This window comes from Salvia hispanica, chromosome 4 (assembly GCF_029641045.1).
Source record: "Salvia hispanica isolate PSC_SH4W2 chromosome 4, Shi_PSC_v1, whole genome shotgun sequence".
Lineage (NCBI taxonomy): Eukaryota > Viridiplantae > Streptophyta > Magnoliopsida > Lamiales > Lamiaceae > Salvia > Salvia hispanica.
Window position 1 is genome coordinate 31757374 of NC_142695.1, and position 22534 is coordinate 31779907.

At 42.6% G+C, this 22534-nt stretch overlaps 2 long non-coding RNA genes across 2 annotated transcripts; both read right to left on the bottom strand.

Annotated features, from left to right (window-relative positions):
* Positions 1-803: 803 nt before the first annotated feature.
* LOC148928458 (uncharacterized) lies at positions 804-1640 on the bottom strand. The gene is made up of 2 exons (XR_016128766.1): positions 1146-1640; positions 804-1060 (listed from the first exon to the last, which is right to left on the bottom strand). It is a non-coding gene; the product is annotated as an uncharacterized LOC148928458 (long non-coding RNA).
* A 19924-nt stretch (positions 1641-21564) lies between these two features.
* Positions 21565-22023, bottom strand: LOC125193374 (uncharacterized). The gene is made up of 2 exons (XR_007171569.2): positions 21907-22023; positions 21565-21821 (listed from the first exon to the last, which is right to left on the bottom strand). It is a non-coding gene; the product is annotated as an uncharacterized LOC125193374 (long non-coding RNA).
* Between the last annotated feature and the right edge of the window lie 511 nt (positions 22024-22534).

The window sequence follows — 22534 nt, forward strand, 5'->3', positions numbered from 1 at the left end:
GATTAGTCATAAAACTAAGACAGTGTAACCCCAAGGACATTACATGAATGACTGGTAAACTAGAATATAGTTACCAGTCTTTCTCAAGCACTAGGGTATATTTATTACAAGTAATATTGAACTCTCCCCATCCAAATCCGAAATTACAAGTAATCCGGGTTTCCACTTTATTTATTATTTATTTCTCGCGCTTAAGATATAAATGTCCATTAATTAATTAATGTCTGCTATTGACTTAATTAATTAATATCTTATTAATTCCAAGAATGGACTTAGCAAGAAACATTTATTTATCATTCATAGAGTGATAAAACTCCAACTGGCCAGTGTTCCGAATAATAAAACCTTGTTCGAGCTCCTCTTGAGGATATTATCAAACGAGACTCACCCCGCACACGATTCAACATAATAGCAATCCTAGCATCGCTAGATATTAATCACCACTACCCAATATATCAGGATCATTGGGTTGCGAAAAACCCGAACCATTTGATAAGTCAAAGTAGTGCATAATCAATACCGTATGCTCAATGCTAACATATGTAGATTAAGAAATAGTATTTTATCAAGACCTAGTCTTTCAGTATATAGCATAAAGACACGTCTTGCTGTTAGATCCGTTTAGTGCTATACCACACCAATGTCATCTTATGTAATACCCGCACCCTTACTTTTCTTTTCCCTCGCCTTTTTAATATCGAACTAAGGATGTGAAGTTCCCCGTTCATGAAGAATTAATGAAACTCGAGCTTTTGTTGTGAATTTTAAAACTTTTAGTTACAAGTAAAAGCTAAGTAAATCAATTGAACTAAGAATTGGAAATTTACATTGTAGAATATCATGAATTTTCGAATAACATTTCTAAAACAATAAACGAACAATTAATGTCAAAAATACTACAATATGTGGATCGAGGCTTCAAAGAAAGAAAACAAAGAAAATAAAATTTAGATGCTTTTCGGGCCTTCCCCCTCAGACCCAAATCGTGGCCCGTTTGAGCAACCCATCGGCCGAACGGCGGGCCGAGTCCGATAACATCAAAGCAGCCAAGGTGACCCACCTGAAATATGAGATAAAGCCTTAAGTTTCAGCTAGGGAACAGGAGGTTAAATGGAGTTTTGTTTAAGGAATTGAGACAATCCTACCTTAGTGATAGAGGAATAAGGACCTATCCAAATGAGGAAAGCCAAATCTGCCTTTATATCTTAGTCACAAACCACCAAAGTGAGTAAATGAGAAGTCCTCTGTCCTTAGCAAAACACCAAGTTCCTTCAAACAAGAGTAGTGGAGATCAAGGAAGTGAGAGATTTCCTGCAACTTGCAAACAAATAAAGTTATAAACCAAAGTACTACGAGAGCATGTGAGAACAAGTTAAATTAATTAGTCAAACTCTAGTACTCCAAGTAGCACCAAAATGTGTCAAGTAAAAGGCTGCTTTGGGGATCAAGAACAAGAGATATGCTGGGCAATAAACCAAACAAGGTCAGCCTCATTAACTCCCCTAAGGTACACAAAATCAGCCTATAAAACAAGGGCCTCCACACCACATTCGAACTCCCTCCCACACTTCTCAAAATAATCAGCAAAATTTAGAGAGAGTTAGAAAGCTTGGTGCCTTAGGAGCTGATCTCAAGCAGTGATAAGGCTAATTTCATGCATTGGTTATGTAGTGAAAAACATCACATTTCTGCTGGATCTAACAAGTTTTGTTAAGCCAGGTGTGTGTGTAGCGCTAGATCCAGGAGATGCTGGAGGAGGATATCTAGCGAGGAGCAGGAACGGAATCACGAGGAAAAGCTAGAGGAAGGAAGCCAAAAGCTGAGGGCAATCAAGTCAATCAATACCTCGCTGGGCCCCACCTCGAAGCTTATAAATAAAGGAGTGCGCAACAAGAATGGCAGATCCGTCACACTCCACACACAGTCACGCTCTTAGCTCACACACACTAGGGAAATGGGGAATTGGGGGAGGTTTTCGTTTTCGTGAATTACGTATCAGTGCACCACCGTCCCTTGAGGGCGAAGAAACAATTGTTCTCTTAATTTCTGTTTACTACTCTGTTCCGTCTCGAACTTCACTTTTGGAAGTCGAGCTTGCTGTTTTTGTTGCTGAATCAGTTTATCCGTTCTATTTACATTTGATTTGCTTTGATGAAGTTAGATTTCGTGTTGATTATTATGATGCTTGCTATTTTGGTTTGTTTATTTGAGATGTTCTCTTGAATTTGTTGCTGAATATTTTAGGAGATTCGAGAATCGTGGTATTGAAGTTGTGTTCGGTTGGATTTTTGTTCTGATGCTTGGATCCGGAGTGGATTTAGCATCCGAAGTGTGGATCTGAACAGGGGAGGTGAAATTTGTGCATGAGATTATGGGGATTTTGTTCTGCTTGGTTTGCTTCGTCTAGTAGTGTGATTTCCGTCGTTGTTTCGTTTACCGTTAAAATTATGTTTCCAATCTACATCTGAGTTTGTTTTTCTCGATCTCTGCATTTATTTATGTTCGTTGAAGAAGATGAAGTCATTTTCAGTTGATGCTTTAGTTAGTTAGGCTGCAGATTCGATTCTGTCCGTACTTACCTTTTTCAGAGTTTGGTCCCCACTTGTTTTAATCTCCTTGGTCTAGAGATGTTCGTAGAAGTCCCAGATCTAGTAGTTGATTTGATTTAGTTCTTATACATAATTCATTTTTTGCCTAGATCTAGCAGTTAGCATAGCATACTTTATTTCCAAATTCACTTAGTTAAATTCCTCAACCCAAAATATGCGTGGCAGCAGCCAACCCAAAAATAGTTTCCAAATCTCTATGCATGTACTATACGAGTCCATCTCTGTGGGATCGATCCCTACTTCCCTGTGCTAGTTTAGTATCTGTGGTTGAGGGTTTTGAAGGTTTGCTTGCGTACCAACGACCAGACTTCCAGTCTTGTGAGTCTCTAGACCTTGTGATCTAGTTGATTTACTGGATCTAGGAAGTGTGTAATTAGAAATTGATAGGATACAGCAAGCAAGAAAATCAACTCTTCAAATGGCGCCGTTGCCGGGGATGGATGGCGTAGTTTGTTTATGTGTTTAGAGATTTGGTGTAAATAGTTTTAATCTTTTGAATTTCGCTTTTGGCAGTTTATGAGCAAGGGCTCAAGGTCAGGAATCTGGAGCAACCCATCTTGGTCAAGGAACGTGCAGTTGAAGTGGCAAGTTAAGGAATCAACATCCGCCATAACTACCAGATCGGGGTTGTCAACTGTAGATCCATTTCCGTTTGAATCAGGGAGTGAAGAAGAGTGGAATTCATCGGGGAAAGAGGATTCACGGTCGTCGTCAGAAACTGAGCATTCGGAAAGGGAGGAAGAGGAGTCTGTAATGGCAAACTTAGTGGACCTAGACCCAGAGATTGGTTCGCTAACTGCACATCTCGACGGAGAGCCAGCTCATGCCATAGTGTCAAATCAACGTCAGCGGTCTATTGAGATCAAGACGAATGTGCTGGGCGTTTTACCTACATTCTCTGGACGGAGGAATGAGTGTCCTTATGAGTTTTTGAACGAGTTTAGTAAGCTATGTAGCATCCAGAAAAGGCCTAACGAAACTACCGAGGAGGACTATCGCCTGCGAGCGATTCCATTTGCATTGAAAGGAGAGGCAAACACTTGGTTGCTGAGGCTTCCACCTGACTCGATCACCACATGGAGGGATTTCAAATTGGAGTTCCTGGACTATTTCTTTCCGTCCAATAAGACAAACGCTTTGAAAAAAGAAATTCAAGAGTGTAAGCAGGACTACGATGAATCTTTAAGCCAATATTGGTCTCGGTTTAAAGGCCTGCTTGACGCTTGCCCAAATCACAGGATGACGGAGGCTGAAACATTTTATCTATTCTACGAAGGGGCAAATCCTGAGTCCAAGGACTTAATGAATTCCTCGAGCGGGGGGAATTTCACCAAGAATAAGGCAAGCGAGGCACGCGAGATTCTGGGAAGATTAATCGACGCGAAGAAGGCGTATGACTGCCCGCGTGCTATCATGAGGAGAAGCTCCGCGAACACAGTTAAGGAACGAGAAGGAGAAGAGGTTAGAGACAGAATAGATCGACTGGAGAAGGCACTGCTAAATGCCATTGAAAAGAAAAATACCCCTGGGTCGACTGATAAGGAAAAAAACCCAGGTCAAGAGGAACATCAGCTTCAATTTTACAATAATCCCTCACTCGATGGAGATTTCCAAGCTCAAGTGAATGCAATGGGGAATTGGAATCAAAGTAATCAAAATACCAACTGGAACCAGTGGAAGATTAAGGAGGCACCATGGAGGGACAATCCTTGTTTCAGATGGGCTGAAGGGAACCAACAACCACAGTCACAACACCCAGGTCCAGCGGAGAACCAGCAGACATGGCCCAGCCGGAATCAGGAAGGACCACAGCATAATTCTAACTGGGCAGGGAAGCAGCAAGAGGGGCTGAACAACTGGAATTTCCGTAACCAAGGGGATCAGCATAACTGGAACAACAGGAACCAGAGCAACCAAGGGAATTCTTATGTGCCACCGCATCAGAGGAACAATTCAGGAAACAATCAAAATTTCCAACAGAGTCACCCAGGTCCAGCAACCCAGTACAACAATAATCAAGGAGGTCAGGGAAATTTTCGCCAGAACCAGGTGGTTGGAACCAATCAAAATCAAGGATTTAATCCCAGTTCAATTCAAGGTTTCCGACCACAGCGGAATCTTGATGACATGGTGCATGACCTGGTAAATTTCCAACAACACATGCAGAATAACATGCAGGCTAATAATGACGTGGTGCACAAAATTCAAGATGCCCAGCAGGAGCAGAAGTCTGCCATGGACATGTTGGCAAAGCAGATGTCCCAGTTGGCCACGTCGCTGAACGAAATGCGGGGAAATGAAGGGAAATTGCCTGCCACTGTCAAACCACCAGACCGAGCAAATATTAGTCAAATTACCTTGAGATCGGGGAAAGGCTATGAAGGACCGAAGCAAGTGATAAACGAGGAGACACCCTCACAGATGAACGGAGAAAAGGGGAATCAGAAGTCTCGAGGAGATGATCCTGGACTCAGAGAAATTCCTATACAGGATGACCTCCAGGAGGGAGATTTAAGGGGATCTATGCCTCGACTAAGTGACCCATTTTTCCTTGATCCAGAACCTGAGTTGGAACTTAAAGAGGGAAGCAGGGAGACAGGTGCAGCCCCAGCAGGGAGTTCCACGAATGCAGTAAAGCGACCCAAACCATTCCCATATCGAGGAGAAGCCAAGAAAAAGAAAGATGATACTGAGGACCTTGTGGAAATATTTAGTAAGCTGGAGATTAACCTACCCTTTTTGCAGGCTCTGAAAATACCCACCTTCAGCAAGTTCATCAAGGAATTCATAGCAGGAAAAACCAAACCTGATGGGAAGATTGTTATAGGAGAAAATGTATCCGCCGTGATACAAAAGAGGAGGATGCCGTCAAAGTGTACAGATCCAGGTATGTTCACTCTTCCTATTTCTATAGGTGATATTAAAATTGAGCATGCCATGTGTGATCTAGGTGCTTCGATAAATGTCCTACCGCTGTCAATATATAAAAAAATTGGTGGGAGTCAGTTTGGTTGATACTAAAGTAGTGATTCAGTTGGCCGATAGAACATGCATCTCTCCTGAGGGAGTATTGGAAAATGTTATAGTTAGAGTGCATGATTTCCTATACCCAGCTGATTTTCATGTGATAAAAATGAGGGGAAATGAATCTACTGAGTCTAGTGGGGTGTTACTGGGGAGACCTTTCCTTCGCACCGCGAAGACTGTTATTGATGTGTTTGATGGAACCATATGCCTGGACTATCATGGGGAGAAATACACCTTCAACATTGAAGAAGCTATGAAAAAACCGCTTGATGTTGAAAACTTGCATGTTGTAGATGTAATTAACCCCCTAGTCCAAGAATATCTTGAGACTGAACTAATGCAGGAACAGTTTGACAATTCGGAGCTGAGCCAGACTGTAGAAAAGGAGGTGACAGGATGGTGTGAAACTTTTTTCACACAGGACTTGACAGATGATCAGATCAATGAAGCGATCATGGCATTCTGCCACCAGCCACTATCATTCCAATCAGCCAGATCTGTTCAGGAGAAGAGCCCAGACGAGGGAGCGAATCTAGAGGAAATGGCGCCAAGAAGTAAGGCGGAGAACCCTTTACCTCAGGAAGCCATCACACCGAAGAAGGAGTTGAAAACTTTGCCTGAAAATTTAAAGTATGCATACCTGGAGGAAGGAGAAACTTGTCCAGTGATAATTAACAGCCGCTTGACTGAAGACCAAGAGAGTGCGCTGCTGGAAGTAATAAGGAGGAACAAGAAGGCCATAGGGTGGACACTTTCTGACCTAGTTGGAATTAGCCCTGATCTTTGCATGCACCACATCAGACTAGAGGAAGGGGCAAAGGCTCGGCGTGATCCACAAAGGAAACTGAATCCAAACATGAGGGAGGAAGTGCTCAAGGAAGTTCTGAAACTACTGTCCCTTGGAATCATATACTCTATTCCAGATAGCGAGTGGGTCAGTCCGGTTCACATGGTACCGAAGAAATCTGGAATACAAGTGGTGAAGAATGACAAGAACGAGTTGGTGCCTACTCGACTGGTCACTGGATGGAGGATGTGCATCGACTATAGGAAACTAAATGAAGCCACCAACAAGGATCATTTTCCTTTACCATTCATTGACCAGATGCTAGAGAGGCTGGCTGGCAAACAGTATTTCTGTTTCCTCGACGGATATAGCGGTTATTTCCAGATTTTCGTGAACCCAGAGGACCAGGAAAAGACCACATTTACATGCCCTTTTGGAACTTATGCCTACCGAAGGATGCCATTTGGTCTATGTAATGCACCAGGGACATTCCAACGTTGTATGATGAGTATTTTTTCGGATCTACTAGAGGTGTGCATCGAGATATTCATGGATGATTTCACTGTATATGGAGGCTCATTTGACACTTGTTTAGCCAGCCTTGACCTAGTGCTGCAAAGATGTCAAGAGAAACATCTAGTTCTGAATTTTGAAAAATGTCACTTCATGGTAACTGAGGGGATTGTTTTAGGTCATGTGGTCTCTGAAAGAGGAATACAAGTGGACAAGGCAAAGGTGGAAGTGATTGCAAAGCTACCTTACCCTACAAATCAAAAGGAAGTTAGAGGATTCCTCGGTCACGCAGGGTTTTATCGAAGGTTTATCAAGGACTTTGCAAAAATTGCGCAACCACTCACTCATTTGCTGCACAACGATGTGGAGTTCGAGTTTGATGAGGGATGCAAGAGGGCATTTCAATTGCTCAAGGAGAGACTAGTGTCCGCACCAATTATCAGGGCACCGGACTGGAATCACCCTTTTGAGATAATGTGCGACGCGAGCGATTTCGCTGTGGGAGCCGTCCTAGGGCAGAAGATAGATGGGAAAAACTACGTAATTTTCTATGCGTCCAAGACACTAAATCAAGCTCAGAAGAATTACGATACTACGGAGAAGGAAATGTTGGCTGTCGTCTACTCGTTCGAAAAATTCCGCCCTTATCTTCTTGGGTCAAAGGTTATTGTTTTCACTGATCATGCAGCAATAAAGTACTTGCTAGCTAAGAAAGAATCAAAGCCAAGGCTAATTCGATGGGTCCTACTTCTACAGGAGTTTGATTGGGAAGTAAGAGACAAAAGAGGAACAGAGAATCGAGTGGCTGACCACTTGAGTAGAATTCATCAAGGAGATACGGACGAGGCTATTCCCGATGTTTTTCCCGAAGAGCATTTGTACTATATGGACGAACCACCTAGACCGATAAGCTGGGAATCTGTCTTAGTTTTAACCGGTCCAGGAGAATCTGATCGAGGAAAGCGCGTACGTAACGCAGAACCATGGTACGCAGACCTGGCAAATTACTTGGTCACGGGAGAGGTGCCAAGTTCAGAGGAAGCCTCCCGGGCCCAGAAGATGAAGCTTAAAAGCGAAGCCAAATATTACTTCTGGGATGATCCTTATCTTTGGAAGATGTGTGCAGATCAGATAATTCGACGTTGCATTCCTGAATGGGAACAAAGAGATGTACTCCATCATTGTCACTCCTTGGCGTGTGGAGGGCATTTCGGACCAAGGAGAACCGCAAGGAAAGTTCTAGACAGTGGATTCTACTGGCCTACATTGAACAAGGATGCCTTTGAATACTGTCAATGCTGCGAAAGGTGTCAACAGACAGGGGGAATCTCGAGACGAGATGAGATGCCCCAAGTGCCCATAGTGATCTGCGAAATTTTCGATGTTTGGGGGATGGATTTTATGGGCCCATTTCCGTCGTCGTACGGAAATGCTTACATATTGGTCGCTGTAGACTACGTTTCCAAATGGATAGAGGCGAAGGCTACGCCCACTTGTGAGTCTAAAGAGGTGGCCAAGTTTCTGAAGTCAAACATTTTCAGCAGATATGGAGTTCCTAGAGCGATTATCTCAGATCAAGGAACACACTTCTGCAACCGCACTATAGAAGCGCTCATGAGGAAATACGGCGTGCATCATAGATTGTCTACACCATATCACCCCCAATCGAATGGGCAAGCTGAAGTCTCTAATAGGGAGATAAAGAGTATTTTGGAAAAATCAGTTAACACCACAAGGAAGGATTGGAGTAAACGCCTTGACGATGCTTTGTGGGCGTATAGAACTGCTTACAAGACACCAATCGGGATGTCACCTTATAGGTTGGTGTTTGGGAAAATGTGTCACTTACCCGTGGAAGTGGAGCACAAGGCATACTGGGCCATTAAGGAAATGAATATGAAGTCTGTGGCATGTGAAGAAGAAAGGAAGCTGCAATTACAGGAGCTGGAGGAACTACGGCTAGAGGCATTCGATTCAGCAATGTGGTACAAGGAAAGAACGAAGCTCTGGCACGACAAGAACCTCCGGGTCAAGGAACTTCAGGTGGGGCAGAAAGTACTTCTATTTCAGTCCAGACTCAAGCTAATGCCAGGGAAGTTGAAGTCAAAGTGGGTAGGTCCATATACCATCGTTGGCCTCCGCGCACACGGAGCAGTGGAAATCCAGGGAAGTGCTCCTAACTCGGTCCCTTTTCTTGTTAATGGCCATAGATTGAAAGTCTATAGGGATAATTCTGAGCTATGCGTAGTGGAGGAAATACCACTACGTGCGCTCTCAGTTATCACTTAGCCAGACAAAGGAATATTCTCGATGAACTCCTGGGTCAAGGGAAATGTTATGTTTTTACACACTGATCCAGGGGATTCGAGAATATTCAAAGGTAATTGTACATAGTTTAATTGCTTTAGAAGACAAAGAAAATCCAAACAAAATAAAAATTCAAAAATTTCCAAAAATATTTTCGAAGACCCAAACTCAAAGGGGGTTTATGTCTCGTACTTTAACCTTGACCCAGGAGTCTGGGGTCTTCATATTTTTTTAGGTCGCGGTCAAGGGAATCAATTAGAGGAAGAGTGCATGAAGGAGCAGTTGAGGAGGGAAGTTATAATTTGAAATTCAAAATGCCGACAATTATGGAGGAGTACGGTCGCTGATGTCATGCCTGCAACCGTCTCTCTCTTCTGTGTAAAAGATGCGAACCGACCTTCTCTCTCCACATAATAATTTCACAACTTGCTCCTCCCTCTCTCTACTGTCATTCTCTCTCTAAGCTTACAAACCCTAACCAAATCGGCCGAAGTGGCGAGGCACAGAAGATCATCCACAGCAGTCCCTCGATCAAGCCATTCCAGCAGTTGACCACCCCGACTATTCCCGAGAAAGTTCCAAATCCACCGAGGACGAAAATGCTAATGAGGAAACCAGGACTCGATCAAGCTGCAGAAGGAAAGGAAGAGCTGGAGCAACCAGCGAAGAAGAAAGTGAAAACAAACCGCCCCAGTGTTCCACCACCGTCTGGCTCTCGCGGGAGCCAGCCCCAGAAATGAGCAATTTCCCCAGACCAAGTAAATTTTAGTTTTTGTGTTTTTTTTTTCTGTGTTTTATTTCCATGCGTTGCTGTGTTTTATGCTATCTTCTCCCACTTAGCCCAATGCTTGGTCTAAGTGTGAGAAGTTCTATGTTTTCTGTTGGTTTATTCTTCTCCCACTTAGCCCGTTGCTCGGTCTAAGTGTGAGAAGTGAAATTGTTGTTTAATTCTGCATTGAATTCTCTGTTTTCCCCCCTTCACGACGATGGCTTGAGGCCAAGCTTGAGTGAAGCGGGAGGGGGAGAGGAGTCAATGCAGTGTTATTATGCTTTGAGGAGTCGTAGGTCTAGGGGTGTGTCGCATGAACTAGTGGATATAATACGGCAGATTCCCTTAGGGAGAGCAATTGAAAATAGGAGGTATTCCAACTTAGAAGCCTGATTCTTTAGTAAGCCGAACCAATCTGAATGAAGCGAGAACGATAGTAAATGCCTTTACTTGCCTAGTTGTGAAGCCCTACTCTAGAGGTGAGTTATAAGCCTGTGATAACACTTAGAGCTAACACATGTCAAAAGTCTGCCACTGAATGCTGAAGGAAAAGAGAAAAGAAAAAAAATAATAAAAAAAAGGGAAAGGAGAAAATATATAATCGCAAAAATTTGGAGGTATAAGCTGGACGAAGTCCAGAGGAGGAAATAAAAAAAAAAAAAAAAAAAAAAAAAAAAAAAAAAAAAAAAAAAAAAAGGGAAAAAATCAAGGAGGTATAAGCTGGACGAAGTCCAGGAAATCAAGGAGGTATAAGCTGGACGAAGTCCAAAAAAAGAAAAAAAAAAAAAAAGGGGGGGATAGTGACGGAGGATAGAAGGAGGAAATTCTCATAACCCGAGGCTTCAGTGGTTTGGCAATAACTTAAGAGAGAATCGGTCCTAACATCCCTGGTAAGGAATGAGCGATCGAGTGAATCTAACAATTGGGGAAGTAACAGGCTATCTTGACGAGCTGACAGGTTGGCTAGGTAGAGGGGAGAAAAAGGCCTATTTGGAGGAGTGCAGCCTGTTGGATTGACCTTAATCTTGTGGGGACGGTTGTCTAAAAGTTGAAACCAGTTCATGCATATGTGTTTATATGTTTTCATCCTATGTGATTATGTACTCTTTGTTTTAGTGTCTAGCTTTGCCTCAGTTGTGTCTAGGTGTAGGAGTTTTGTCTAGAGTCTGTAGAGTCGGTCAAGGGGATAACCATGCTTGAAATTCGCCTTATTCTTCTTTTCTTCTTGTCTTTATACTTGAGGACAAGTATGGTTTAAGTGTGAGCAGTTTGATAAGGCTAATTTCATGCATTGGTTATGTAGTGAAAAACATCACATTTCTGCTGGATCTAACAAGTTTTGTTAAGCCAGGTGTGTGTGTAGCGCTAGATCCAGGAGATGCTGGAGGAGGATATCTAGCGAGGAGCAGGAACGGAATCACGAGGAAAAGCTAGAGGAAGGAAGCCAAAAGCTGAGGGCAATCAAGTCAATCAATACCTCGCTGGGCCCCACCTCGAAGCTTATAAATAAAGGAGTGCGCAACAAGAATGGCAGATCCGTCACACTCCACACACAGTCACGCTCTTAGCTCACACACACTAGGGAAATGGGGAATTGGGGGAGGTTTTCGTTTTCGTGAATTACGTATCAGTGCACCACCGTCCCTTGAGGGCGAAGAAACAATTGTTCTCTTAATTTCTGTTTACTACTCTGTTCCGTCTCGAACTTCACTTTTGGAAGTCGAGCTTGCTGTTTTTGTTGCTGAATCAGTTTATCCGTTCTATTTACATTTGATTTGCTTTGATGAAGTTAGATTTCGTGTTGATTATTATGATGCTTGCTATTTTGGTTTGTTTATTTGAGATGTTCTCTTGAATTTGTTGCTGAATATTTTAGGAGATTCGAGAATCGTGGTATTGAAGTTGTGTTCGGTTGGATTTTTGTTCTGATGCTTGGATCCGGAGTGGATTTAGCATCCGAAGTGTGGATCTGAACAGGGGAGGTGAAATTTGTGCATGAGATTATGGGGATTTTGTTCTGCTTGGTTTGCTTCGTCTAGTAGTGTGATTTCCGTCGTTGTTTCGTTTACCGTTAAAATTATGTTTCCAATCTACATCTGAGTTTGTTTTTCTCGATCTCTGCATTTATTTATGTTCGTTGAAGAAGATGAAGTCATTTTCAGTTGATGCTTTAGTTAGTTAGGCTGCAGATTCGATTCTGTCCGTACTTACCTTTTTCAGAGTTTGGTCCCCACTTGTTTTAATCTCCTTGGTCTAGAGATGTTCGTAGAAGTCCCAGATCTAGTAGTTGATTTGATTTAGTTCTTATACATAATTCATTTTTTGCCTAGATCTAGCAGTTAGCATAGCATACTTTATTTCCAAATTCACTTAGTTAAATTCCTCAACCCAAAATATGCGTGGCAGCAGCCAACCCAAAAATAGTTTCCAAATCTCTATGCATGTACTATACGAGTCCATCTCTGTGGGATCGATCCCTACTTCCCTGTGCTAGTTTAGTATCTGTGGTTGAGGGTTTTGAAGGTTTGCTTGCGTACCAACGACCAGACTTCCAGTCTTGTGAGTCTCTAGACCTTGTGATCTAGTTGATTTACTGGATCTAGGAAGTGTGTAATTAGAAATTGATAGGATACAGCAAGCAAGAAAATCAACTCTTCAAGCAGCAACAAGGGCAGCCTCATTTCTTCACTACATCAAGAGGTAAACACCCAACACCCCAACACCTTATCTGCATCATGTTTAGATCAATCACCACATAGCACGAGTGTTAACTATACTAAATCCAGCCTCACATCAAGTATCGAGCTATAATAATCGAGGGACCAACATTTCTTAACCAAACTCATAGGATAACTGCAGATTAGTAAAGCCCCAGTAGAACTCCAACTCTTAGAATCATAGAAACAACTTTTAACATAGCAAAATAAACTTTTAAAGCTCATTCCAGTGAGTTGAGCTCCACAATCAAGTCTTTAATCACTTAGCTACTGCCCCAAAACTCGAGCTAAATAGACCAAGCTTTAGACTGAAACAAAAAAGAGAGAGGAACTTAGCTTCAAGGCCGACCGACGGCGGCGGCGGCGGCGCTGGTCTGCAAAGCGAGCCGAACGGCGTCAGCTTCAGACAGAAATGGCAGTGACGGCGCTGAGTCGCCGTGAAAGGATGGGAGGCAGCAGCGGCGATCCGCGATGACGGCGATAGAGGATTCGTCGGAAAAAGCCAGGAGAACGCCGGAGGCAGGGAGAGAGAGAGGCGACGCCTCTTTCCTGTCGGCGACTCCGCCAGTGAAGGATGAAACGACGATGGAACGGGAGGGCGCGACGGAGATGCCGAGGGCACCGCCGCGACTCAAATTGAGAGCGTCTCACGGAGCCGCGACGACAGCTCCGCCTTCCTGAGCTCACGGCCGGCGTCGACGCCGGTTTCGGAAGGCGGTGGGGATGAGACGAGAGATTTTGAGAAGGAGGCTATGGTTTCCTGTTGATTTGGGAATTTTGTTTTAAGGAGAGAGAGAGAGGCCGATGGGTTATGTGAAGAGTTTTGGGCTTCTCTTTTTTTATTTTGTTTGGGCCTCAATTAAATTAATAAGATGGGCTGGTGATGTAGGTATTAAATTGAGCCTCTAATTAATTTGAAGTAGGTATGAAGAACCTAATTAAGTCATGGGCCTTTCGAAGTTATGGACTTAATAATTAATAGTCCGCAAATTAATTCTACGAAGATAAGTCTAATTTTTCCGGAAATTAGCAAGAGTGCTCAAATGATTAATTTTAAGAAATTACGATACGCTAACGATGAATAGACCTCGAGCCAAATTTTTAGTACTTAAATGAATGGCTTAGGAGGTAACACCCTCAAGTTAACCGAATAATTTTTCTAATTTAATTAAATCTACTGATTTAATTAATATTCAAGAATTCTAGAACTCTTCTAGAAAATATAAAGGAAGAATAAAATGATCACGCACTTAGGATGCATCCATATTTAAGCTTAATGGATATCTCCAAAATCTAATTAAGTATCATTTTATTTCCTAAAGGGACGTCTTCGAACGTCATCTAAGACCAAGTTAAGGAAATTTCGGAAGGAGCTTTAGCTTTTGAGGTGGGCCGTTCTTTCAAAACGTGATTTCAGTATGAAAATGTGAATCTTTGCTCAAGTATATTGTCATGCCATGTTTTGTTTTATGATTACCTATCTGCTTGGCTATGTCAATTTAGTTAAATCGAATTCGGGTCCCAGTAGGGCCGCAAACCCTACTCGGACTAGTGTACACATGAGGGGACCGTGAGCTAACAAAGGAGTTGGCCGGTCCAGTGACCGTCGTGGAATGTGGCCACATTCCCGGTTCACATCAGTTTCAGATATGGTATATCTATGTTATGTGATTGCGCAATCAAATCTTTACTAAAGGAAAAGTATTTTAGTGACTCGGGTCTTTTAAGTAAAACCCCGTGATCACTCAACTGTGGCATTGACAATTAAAGATAGAACCATTTTTGGCAATGTGCCCATTGAGTATATCAAATACTCAGCCCTGCATGTTATTTTCAAATGTGCAGGTTGAACGTGGACGAGCAGGCGAAGGTGTTGGGACAAGCTTTTTAAATGAGTAGTTAGGTAGCCCAAAGTAGCATGTCTTCATACGTGCTATTTTGTCTTGGACTCTTCCGCTGCAAATCTAGAGTTATGTGCTAGAAAGCTATGAACTTAGTCTTGATACTCTGAACACGTTTTGACTATGTACCCATATGCCTTTGATACTATTGATTTAAGTGATTTCATCCTTTTATTGTTGTCCCTTGATTACTGAGAATTGTTTAGTCGCGAAATAGCTACGCTCACTATCACTAGGGAGTTGTGGTCGTGACAGAGTGGTATCAGAGCACCGTTCTTTCGCTCTGGACCCAAGAACCTTCTTTCAAGCCTTAGTCTAGAATGATAGCACTAGGCTAGAACATGACTTAAATGGAAAGTTAAAGGACCCAACACCTCGACTCGTCACGTTCAACCGCAACAATGAGGTAAAGTCGTACCTCTTTCAAAATGTTTCAGTTATAAGAATTTTCAAAAATTATTTTGAATTTCAAGGGGAAATATTGTATCTCTTTCATTTACATAGATACTAAATTTGCTATGCAAAATTTGATTATTTGCATCAGATGCCAACGTGTCATGATGTTGTGCATGCTCAAAATCTTAAAGTGTGAGACCATGACTAATGCATGCAAACATAGAGTGCCTAGGAGGTATGTTACACTAGCACTTTGAACATAGTTGTAAGTGGATAACTGTAACATCACTTTCTTGAGTGATAGGACAAACGAAAATTTTGGTTCAAACTCGAACTTAGATTGATGCTTACAATTTCCTATCGTTTTCCCTGAACGATAAGAACACGGAGAATATAATAGAAGTGGTATACGATTTGAAATCTTCTACAAGAAGATATGCTAAGTGGTGTGTCCCTGCAAAAAATGATAGATCGTACCTGCGATCTAACGAAATATTCCGATCTCTCATTTGGAGTCACCAGTGGCGACACGTCATAGGAACGCCTCACTATTACACGTAAAGGACACGCGAGAGCTATGAGTTTTTGCAAAGAAGATCGTTATGAACTTGCTAAGAAAACTATGAAAGATTTGATCCTCAACTATAATTATTAGTCGTGATAAAGTGATGAATCTCTACTTGGAACTTGGGATTTCCTAGGACGATCTTATAATGTTCCAACTCTCGAAAGATGAACAAGGGAGTGCCATCTCCGAAGTTGGAATGGACGATTTTAATCAATAGTAATTACTTGGATTCTGAACCTCCTTAACAGCAGTGCTCGTTGTCTATATCAGACTTTGGATTGACTTTCATCTTTACGAGTTACGCATCCCAATTCTTATTTTCTATGAAAGTTGTGACTCACTTTAAGTTTTCGACTGTAGTCCTTTGACATCGTTCATAAAGAGTAATGCTATGACTTGTAAGCACCAACCTCATACCTCTCATTTCTAACAGTTGCTTACAATCATGACCTTCAGAATAATCTCACTCTTCGGACATCCTCTGAACCCCCTTGAAAATGATGTCCTCCCATCTATTTAAGACTTTTGATTGACTCACATTTTTGCAAGTAATACGACACTATCATCTATCCCACAATAGTGATGATTAAATTTCAGTTCCCGAAAGCGGATTACTCCTATTTTCTCAAACACCTTTATTGGTTGTTGTCTTCTATGACTTACAATGTATAAGAACAAAAACTCTTAAATTCTTTAACTCAGGTAATAAACCTTCATTGTTAAGTTGCTTACTTGACCTCCAAAGGATTTATGCCGCTCAAACATTTTTTTTATGATGGCATATTATGTGGGGACTTTTGTTCACCTCACTATTTTGCAACTATGTTTGTGGTGGCATCTTTTCTTTGAGGGATGGAACTCTTTCTAGCTCAGTTCCATCACACATATTGTTTCTAGCTCGTAATTTATTCTGTAACACTAAGTTAAGGCTAGTGTATTGCATATCCCTTGATGTATTGGACCTATTTGATCGTTCCAAAAAGTTTCTTTCACCTTGGTTGCCTCTAACCAAACTTGCGAACCCATTGACTTGATTCCACAATATCATATTATGATGTCGTTGAACCATGATTGACATTGATTCGTGGCAATTGCCTATATTTCCAAACTCTCCCATGACTGATAAACTCAGGCCTTGACATGTTGAAACCATCATCCTTAATGTTCAGATCTTTTCAATTTGAGCCGACAATTGAAATATCCTATATGGTAGCCCACTATTGAAATTGAGAGTTAATTCAACTTCATCTTATTTTCTTGATCCATCTCATGTTCTTTCAAGCTTCCATCAGAAGTGAGTTTTCAAATTCTATGGGTTTTTCTGGAACCATTTGGACCACCTAGTTCTTTGAATTGACACGATAAGTTCTATTGAACTTAGTATTTTCCTACAAAATTAATTGTCGCAACTTGATTAAAGAAATTTTCAACCATGCTTCTTCTATGTAATATCAGATCCTATCCAAGTTAAGTCTGATCGATAAATCGTCGAGTTCTTAATACAAGACTCTCATGGAAGGCATAACCTTAATTCCGTATAGATACAGATGACCGACATACATGCAGAAGCAATACGCCAACCAGAAGCGGCGGTATAAATAACAACATGAAAAGTTGACTATTCGCACCTGTGTGCCACCTGTAACGAGCTACTAAGGGATGGAATGTTACGCTAGTTACGCAGGTAATAGGACACAAAAAGAGAACTGTAAATGAGTCTTATATACGTATAGACCTAATGACTCTTCGTCGCGCAAGACTTATTTAACTAAGCAATTCAGTGATTGGCGGGCAAATAACGAAGTGAACTAAGAGAGACACCAGAAATGGAGATCAAGATCATCGTTAGGAAACGAAATCTAGTCAAAATACGAGCATTGTCATAGATTACATTTTAGTGAACGGATGTCTTCGACAAGAGGAAAATCGTCCGAAGTGTGGCGAAATAAAATCAACGAAAGGAAGGAACGATCGAGAAAATGGAAAACGAACTCCAAATGAGAGTAAGAAGCAATAGCTTGCCCCAAAACCACCGCAGAATGGGGTAGACAAACCGATCTCAATAAGAGGGTTGAGTACCGACCTAAGGCCGCTCCCTGTGCTAATTGGTCAATAAACCACCACGAGGAGTACAGAGTTAGGACATATAGGTGCTTTAATCATGGCAGAAGCACATTTTTCCAGGGGATGCTTGAACAAGAATACTGGGGCGAGAGGAAGATATGACCATCAGGGGCAGCATCCGCAACTGCGGGCAATTCAGGCTAAGCCAAGAGGAAAGGCAGCCCCCCCCTACCCCAAGCTCCACAACACCAGCGGCAGTTACGGCAGAGGCTTCCCACTCAGGCCAGAGCTTTGCACTGAGACAGAGGCAGCCTAAGACGGAGCCAGGGAACCAGGAGCAGGGCAATCTGGCAGGTATGGGAACTCTCCTCAACATACCTATTGCCGTTTTGTTTGATACTGGTGCATCACACTCGTTCATATCAGCACCTTGCGTGGATACTTTAGAACTACCTACTGATGCATTCGAACATAAGATGAGGGTGTCCTCACCCGTAGGAGGCCTTATAGACATCACACGGACTTGCTCAAACGTAGAATTCACTATGGGAAACCTTAAGTTAGTGGCTCACAATTTACATGTGATGTTGATGTGGAACGTCGACATCATATTGGGAATGGATTGGTTAGCCGAAAACTACGCTACCATTCTTTGTAAGAAAAGGCAGATCTCGCTGCAATACCCAGGAAAGGAACCCACAATCTTCCACGGAATCTCCATGAGGCGACGAAAGTCCATAATTTCTGCACTACAAGCAACCACAAAGATAAGGAAAGGATGTCCTGCATACCTCGTGTATCTGAATGGAGGAGAGAAAGAGGACCGAATGATAGAGAAGGTAGCAGTGGTACGAGAATTTGCGGATGTCTTTCCTGACGCACTACCAGGATTGCCGCCAGACAGGCAATTAGAATTTACAATTGATCTCGAACCAGGATCGGCCCCAGTATCGAAGGCACCATACAAAATGGCGCCTAAAGAGTTAGAAGAACTCAAGATACAGTTACAGGAACTACTCGACCTGGGCTTCATCCGACCCAGTGTGTCACCATGGGGCGCACCAGTGCTCTTCGTAAAGAAGAAGGACGGAACACTGAGAATGTGTATCGACTACCGAGAGTTGAACAAGCTGACGCTCAAGAACAAGTATCCTCTACCGAGGATTGATGACCTTTTTGACCAACTTCGAGGGGCCGGTGTATTCTCAAAAATGGACTTGGGATCAGGCTATCACCAACTGAAGGTCCGACATGACGATGTACCCAAGACGGCGTTCCGCACCAGATATGGCCATTACGAATTCACTGTAATGCCTTTTGGGCTTACAAATGCCCCGGCGGTGTTCATGGACTTAATGAACCGCGTGTTCCACCCATACTTGGACAAGTTCGTCCTAGTCTTTATAGATGATGTACTTATCTATTCGAAGAACGAGAAGGAACACGAGGAACATCTGAGAACCACCTTAGAGACGTTGAGAGCCGAAAAGCTCTATGCTAAGTTTAGCAAGTGTGAGTTCTGGCTTAACGAGGTGAATCTCCTTGGACATATAGTAACGGCAGAAGGGATCCGAGTAGACCCTACAAAGGTGGAAGCAGTACAACGTTGGCAGTCACCAACAACACCTAATGAGATTCGAAGTTTCTTAGGTTTGGCTGGATATTATCGAAGGTTTATTGAAGGATTTTCTAAAATAGCCAGACCAATGACTCAACAGCTCAAGAAAGGAGCTAAGGTCAATTGGACGCCGGAGTGTGAGGCAAGCTTCCAGTTGTTAAAAGAAAAATTGACCACCGCACCAGTCCTAGCCGTGCCAGCACCAGGAGCAGGCTATGTGGTGTACACCGATGCATCAAAGATCGGACTCGGATGCGTATTGATGCAGGATGGCAAGGTGATTGCTTATGCGTCACGCCAACTCAGGCCACACGAGTTAAACTACCCCACTCATGATCTGGAACTAGCGGCAGTGGTACATGCCTTGAAGATTTGGAGACATCACCTCTACGGAGTTCGATGTGAGATCTTCACGGATCACAAGAGCCTGAAGTACTTTTTCGAGCAGAAGGATTTAAATATGCGACAACGCAGATGGCTCGAATTAGTCAAGGATTATGACTGTGGTATAAATTACCAGCCAGGCAAGGCGAATGTAGTGGCAGATGCCTTGAGCAGGAAAACTACACCCCAAGTGGCCACCTTCCTTACACAAAATGAGGAACTCATACGGGAATTCGCTAAGATGCGATTGGAGGTAGTAAGAGCACTAGAGACGGTGGAAAGTAGAATCGCCACTCTAGTGATTGAGCCAGACTTAAGAGCCAGAATTGTTGAGGCTCAGAGGAGTGATGAAGCATTAGAGAAAATTCGATTTAAAGTGAGGACGGGAAAAGAGGTGAGTTACCGCGAAGAAGCGGATAACGCCCTCACTTTTGAAGGAAGATTATGTGTGCCCAATGACGAGACTCTCAGAAATGAGATCATGAGTGAAGCACATGAGACACCCTACACCGCCCACCCAGGAGGTACGAAAATGTATCAAGATATGAAGAAGCATTTTTGGTGGGATGGCATGAAGAGGAGCATAGCGTCGTTTGTAGAAAGGTGCCTAGCATGTCAACAAGTGAAGGCTCTACATCAACGACCCTATGGGAAATTGCAACCCCTGGAAACTCCCGAGTGGAAATGGGAGCACATTGCGATGGATTTCGTGACAGGATTGCCAAAGTCCCAACAGGGAAATACAGCTATTTGGGTGATTATAGATCGCCTCACCAAAAGCGCTCACTTTGTACCAGTTCGTATCACTTACGGATCGGACAAGTTAGCTCAGATCTATGTGCAAGAGATCATACGGTTACATGGAATACCGGTGACGATCACATCAGACCGTGACCCAAAATTTACTTCTAGGTTTTGGATAAGCCTGCAGCAAGAGCTAGGCACCAGGTTGAATTTCAGTACGGCATTCTATCCACAGACTGATGGGCAGTCTGAGAGGACAATCCAAACCTTAGAAGATATGTTGAGGGCCGTAGTGCTCGACCGCGGAGGAAAATGGGAGCCAGTATTGCCACTTATAGAGTTTGCTTACAATAAACATGGCCCCATATGAAGCACTGTATGGGAGGAAATGTAGATCACCACTTTATTGGGATGAGGTCGGTGAGAGAAAGACGCTTGGACCAGATTCTGTAGATCGTCCGCCAGATCCGTGAGAGAGTCAAGGAAGCTCAAGACAGGCAGAAGTCTTACGCGGATGCTCGCCGAACAGACCTGCAGTTCAAGGCGGGAGACAAGGTTTTTCTAAAAGTATCTCCGTCTAAAGGGATTTCGAGATTTGGTGTCACGGGCAAGCTAAGACGACGTTTCATCGGACCCTACGAGATTCTAGAAGAAGTCGGTCCTGTGGCGTACAGATTGGCACTCCCGCCGAGTTTCGGGAATGTGCACAATGTTTTTCATATGTCACAATTGAGGAAATATGTGTTTGACCCAAAACACATAGTCCACCAGGAAGAAATGGTTTTGGAGCCGAACTTAAGCTATGAAGAGAAGCCAGAAGCAATCTTGGATAGGAAGGTCAAGGAATTGAGGAATAAATCTATTGTAACAGTGAAAGTTCTATGGAAGCACCATGGTCACGAGGAAGCTACGTGGGAATTGGAAGACAAGATGAAAGAAAAGTACCCAGAACTGTTTGAGTAACATAAGCAAAATTTCGGGATGAAATTTTCGTTAAGGAGGGTAGAATGTAATACCCGCACCCTTACTTTTCTTTTCCCTCGCCTTTTTAATATCGAACTAAGGATGTGAAGTTCCCCGTTCATGAAGAATTAATGAAACTCGAGCTTTTGTTGTGAATTTTAAAACTTTTAGTTACAAGTAAAAGCTAAGTAAATCAATTGAACTAAGAATTGGAAATTTACATTGTAGAATATCATGAATTTTCGAATAACATTTCTAAAACAATAAACGAACAATTTATGTCAAAAATACTACAATATGTGGATCGAGGCTTCAAAGAAAGAAAACAAAGAAAATAAAATTTAGATGCTTTTCGGGCCTTCCCCCTCAGGCCCAAATCGTGGCCCGTTTGAGCAACCCATCGGCCGAACGGCGGGCCGAGTCCGAGAACATCAAAGCAGCCAAGGTGACCCACCTGCAATATGAGATAAAGCCTTAAGTTTCAGCTAGGGAACAGGAGGTTAAATGGAGTTTTGTTTAAGGAATTGAGACAATCCTACCTTAGTGATAGAGGACTAAGGACCTATCCAAATGAGGAAAGCCAAATCTGCCTTTATATCTTAGTCACAAACCACCAAAGTGAGTAAATGAGAAGTCCTCTGTCCTTAGCAAAACACCAAGTTCCTTCAAACAAGAGTAGTGGAGATCAAGGAAGTGAGAGATTTCCTGCAGCTTGCAAACAAATAAAGTTATGAACCAAAGTACTATGAGAGCATGTGAGAACAAGTTAAATTAATTAGTCAAACTCTAGTACTCCAAGTAGCACCAAAATGTGTCAAGTAAAAGGCTGCTTTGGGGATCAAGAACAAGAGATATGCTGGGCAATAAACCAAACAAGGTCAGCCTCATTAACTCCCCTAAGGTACACAAAATCAGCCTATAAAACAAGGGCCTCCACACCACATTCGAACTCCCTCCCACACTTCTCAAAATAATCAGCAAAATTTAGAGAGAGTTAGAAAGCTTGGTGCCTTAGGAGCTGATCTCAAGCAGCAACAAGGGCAGCCTCATTTCTTCACTACATCAAGAGGTAAACACCCAACACCCCAACACCTTATCTGCATCATGTTTAGATCAATCACCACATAGCACGAGTGTTAACTATACTAAATCCAGCCTCACATCAAG